Below are 4,706 nucleotides of genomic sequence, written 5' to 3'. Positions count from 1 at the left end.
AACTGATATTTAATACTTAATGCATACTAACACTTATATCAGTAGTTTACATACATTAGAATATTTAACTCTTATAATTTTTCTGTGAAGTTGTCATTATTATTAGATGAAAAAGCTAAGGCACAGATATAGTATCAAATTTGCCCACGGTCACAGAAAGCTAAACTTGAACAAGGCAGTCCACCAGAGCACACCAGTATTAATAACCCCTACCAGAGCACTAAGTTACTGCAATAAACAGCAGCAAGCACAACATACTGACTGAGTTAATTGTGGTGTTCTTCATTGAGGACCTCTACACATTGCAGAATAGAAGATATAGGATTGTATTTTCAGTAGGAAAGATTTTACCAATCTTTATTCACAGTTAGGGAAACTGAGGCAACAAGGATGACTAATACAAGGTCACACCTATTTTGTGGCAAAATCACCACAAGTCTAAGCAGTGGGTTAAAATCGGAGCCTCCTGACCCATGACTTGCTGCACTGACGACTCATGCAGCAACACTGCTCATCTCTTAGAACTGGCCAGAAGCTCCATCAGCCCAGAAGATGCTTACAGAAATAGCTGGTTGTGCTGCCCAGGAGGAAGAGGCATCCACACAAAAGAACTGATCACAGAGACATACAAAGGAGGCTGTGGAAAGAAAATACCATCCCCTTCTGTGAATGTAAACCCAAATCCCAGGTCTGTTGTTAGGAGAGAAGGTGTTGATGAACCCCACCCTCCAGGGGTTGAAAAGTTTATCTGAACAAATGGTAAAGGAATTGGAACTGCAAAGAGAGCTGAGCAGCAGAAGGACTCCTTATTTGTGTTAACAAAACAATCAAACCTTTCCTTGGATCCCTTTATGGCAGATTAAGAAGGCTTTGGGGGATCCTGGCATACCTGTCACCGAGCATTTGCATTTCACACTGCAAAAACCCTTTAGATTAACGACCTCCCTATCTGCAAGATATTCGTGTCTTAATAGTTAAGTTATGTGTAATACCAATCCCACCAAGATTAAAGAGGAAAGAATTTCTGGTACGAAATTTTGCTAATGACTGACTAAGACATAAAATCTTGCTGTAATAAATTAACACGTGTCTTCTAATATGGACCTACTGATTTACTTGAAGTAAAATTGCTGTGGAACCACACACCTGGGCATCGTCAGTCCCCCCCTTAGAAATGGCAGGTTTTATATTTATGCTCAGCTGCAGTGAACCCTGAGGACAGCCATCTGGCGCTGCAAGTACCAATAGCCCTGAAGTGGAAAGTGGCATTTCTGTAATGCTGCAATCAGTAATCCTGCAGGCAATGTTCAGTGGAGAGAGAAAAAGGACACCTCCTTAGTCCCACTATTATCACCCAGGCACCTCATACTTCCTTTTACTGCCCTCTATGCATTAGACATCTTTACCCAATCTATGGGTCTAACTTGCCTTAAAAAAAAAAAAAGAAAGAAAGAAAGAAAGAAAGTATCAGATTTGGGGAGTACTGTACTCTGGATATGTAATGCAGCACAACATGGCAGTAGATCAGAGTACTCTTCTTTTCCTTTTCTCTTTTTCTTACCTTTTCTTTTCTTTTCTTTTCTTTTCATAACAAAGCACTGCTCAGTTCTTGCTAATGGTGGTGTAGGGGACTGAACTGGAGACTTCAGAGCCTCAGGCATGAGAGTCTGTTTGCATAACCATTATGCTATCTACCCCTGCCCTAGATCAAAATACTCTAACCCCCTGAGCATGAGGATTTTTGACTCTATGATAATTACATTTTTTTAAAGAATTTATTTATTTATTCACAAGAAAGATAGGAGGAGAGAAAGAACCAGACATTACTCTGGTACGTGTGCTGCCAGCGATCGAACTAAGGACCTCATGGTTGAGAATCCAATGCTTTGTCCACTGCGCCACCTCCTGGACCACCTAATTTCATTCTCATCCCAGTTCTGCCTCGTTATTTCTTATGGCCTCAAACTATTGACCTCTCTATACCTTAGCTTCCCCATCTGTACTTACATTCATTACTTAGTATTGATGCTGACAGGTAAATGGGACATGAGAAGACATAGAACTAAATCTCTTCTTCCTTCTAATTTTTCATCCCAGGATTCTATGTAGTGAAAAGTTAAGCCTTAATGCTCACCTTTTAATAGAATAGCACCCTTTGGGAGTGGTTCTAAATGTCATGAGCTTTGCAAGATTCCCTCTTACTAAGGAGTTGACTTAAATCTTGAGCACTACAAGTTTTTTATCTTTATTTTTTTTAAATATGGAACGCTTCACGAATTTGCGTGTCATCCTTGCGCAGGGGCCATGTTAATCTTCTCTGTATCATTCCAATTTTAGTATATGTGCTGCCGAAGCGAGTACTTTTATTTTTATTTTTACTGATACTAGGATTGTCCCTGGGACTCCATGCTGACTCCTGGCAACTTTTTCCCCCCCTTTATTTACTAGAACAGATAAAAATTGAGAGGGAACAGAAAGATAGGGAGAGAGAAAGAAAGACACCAAAAGCACTGCTTTATTGCTCATGAAGCTTCCCCTTTGCAGGTAAGTACTGAGGGTATGAACCCAGGTCCTTGCTCAAAGTAATGTGTGTACTCAATCAGATGTGCCACAGGCTGGTCCTGAGAATTACACATTTTCAAGGGCCTTACATCACTGATGAGTGAATCTAACCACCTGCCCAACATTAAGGTGTCCCAAAAACTCAAAGCACATCGCCACTACTAACTCTCAGGTGTGGGTCATTTAAGTTCCTGCAAACTCCAGTGTTTCTAAGTTTTGTTGCATGTTTGGTTCTACTAAGACCCCAACTTTGTAAACACAAGTTTAACCCAAAGGTAAGGGGCCAGGTGGTAACACACTCAGTTGAGAGCATGAGTTATCATACACAAGGACCCAGGTTCAAGCTCCCAGTTCCCCCTGCAAGGGGGGAGGCTTCACAAGTGGTGAAGTAGTGCTACAGCTCACTTGCACTTCCTTTTTCTCTCTCCCTCTCTCTCTCTCCCCCTTCCATCTCAGTTTGCCTGTCTCTATCCAATAAATAAAAGATCTTAAAAAAAAAAAAAAGTTAAAGTAGATACCCATATTTCAAGTATTGAAAGTTAAATTGAAATTTTACTCTGTCTACACTACCCCCCAATTTCATTCATGCCTGCATGACCCCAGCAACCACACAACAACCTGACCATCCTTCTCATCTAGGTCCTCACTACCTGAAGATACTCAAGAATATGGGCGTGGACTGGGAGGTGGCAGAGTGGATAAAGCACTGGACTATCAATCATGAGGTCCTGAGTTCAATCTCCAGCAGCACATGTACCAGAGTGATATCTGGTTCTTTCTCTCTCTCCTAATTTTCTCATGAATAAATAAATTCTTACAAAGAGAAAGTGGGGCCAGGTGGTAACGGTAGTAGGTAAAAGCACATATGACGTGATGCGCAAGGACCGGCATAAAGATCCCAGTTCCTATATCCGGCTCCCCACCTGCAAAAAGTGCAAATAAATTTTTAAAATAAAATAAAATAAATTCCCCAATAAAGAAAAATTTTTAATAAATAAATAAATAGAATATGGCAATTGCCAGCGCTCTTTAACTGATCCCTAGAGACTAAACTGAGAGACTTAGACAATGAGCTCACTCAGAACAGAAATGTTGTCCCACTCACACCCTGCTATGATCTCCTCCTCTAGTGCCTTCTCAGTTTGGGGGGTTTAAGCATGAGAATGATCCTGTCATATAATTCCTAGAGATTTTCTTGCTGCTGTTTAAAAATCTACAACTGTTGTCACCAGAACATTTCTTCATGTGTTTAACACATTCCTACCTAAGAGCCCAAGTGACTATAAGCCCCACAATTTAAAAAAAAAAAGGTTTTTCTAGTTGTTTTGGCTTACCTCACTCTGGTAGGTAGAATATTAAGATGTTCACCCAGGATTTCCATTCCCTCTTATACATGTCTTTTTTTTTTTTTTTTTTTTGGCCTCCAGGGTTATCGCTGGGACTTGGTGCCTACACTATGAATCCACTGCTACTGGAGGCTATTTTTTCTCTTTTGTTGCCCTTGTTGCTTATCATTATTGTTGTTGTTATTGCTGGATAGGACAGAGAGAAATGGAGAGAGGAGGGGAAGACAGAGAGGGGAGAGAGAAAGATAGACACCTGCAGACCTGCTTCACCGCCTGTGAAGCGACTCCCCTGCAGGTGGGGAGCCGGGGGCTCAAACCAGGATCCTTACGCCGGTCCTTGCACTTCACGTCTATGTGCTTAACCTGCTGCACTACCACTGGCCCCCATATATGTATAACGTCTTCCCTTTGCGAGTAGGCAGGACCTGTGCATATGAGAAATTTACATTCCTATGACTATGTTACATTATATGGTACAAGGGATTTTAAAGGTCTAATTAAGGTCCCTAACAACTGACTTTTAGCTGTTCAAAAGATTATCTTGGATAGGCCTGACCTATTCAGTTTAGCCTGTAGAGGCACAAAGCAGCAGCAAACACTCTCCTGTGGACTTGGTAGAAAGTAAGATATCAATGACCAGTAAAAACTGAGGGCCAGGAGATGGCACACCTGGTTGAGTATATATATTAAAGTGTGCAAGGACCTGGGTTCAGGCCCCTGGTTAAGTCTCTCCAACTGTCTCCAAGACTCACTCACTCTATCTCTACTTCTTTCTCTTTCTCTCCCTTCATCTACTTT

General features: G+C 41.3%; 1 non-coding gene across 1 annotated transcript; it reads right to left on the bottom strand.

Annotated features, from left to right (window-relative positions):
• Positions 1-2,254: 2,254 nt before the first annotated feature.
• Positions 2,255-2,361, bottom strand: LOC132537822 (U6 spliceosomal RNA). Its single transcript, XR_009549248.1, has one exon. It is a non-coding gene; the product is annotated as a U6 spliceosomal RNA (small nuclear RNA).
• Between the last annotated feature and the right edge of the window lie 2,345 nt (positions 2,362-4,706).

The sequence above is a fragment of the Erinaceus europaeus genome, chromosome 3 (assembly GCF_950295315.1).
Source record: "Erinaceus europaeus chromosome 3, mEriEur2.1, whole genome shotgun sequence".
NCBI classification, from domain to species: Eukaryota; Metazoa; Chordata; class Mammalia; order Eulipotyphla; family Erinaceidae; genus Erinaceus; species Erinaceus europaeus.
Note: the sequence above shows the minus strand (reverse complement) of the source record. Positions and strands in the feature narration are given on the sequence as shown.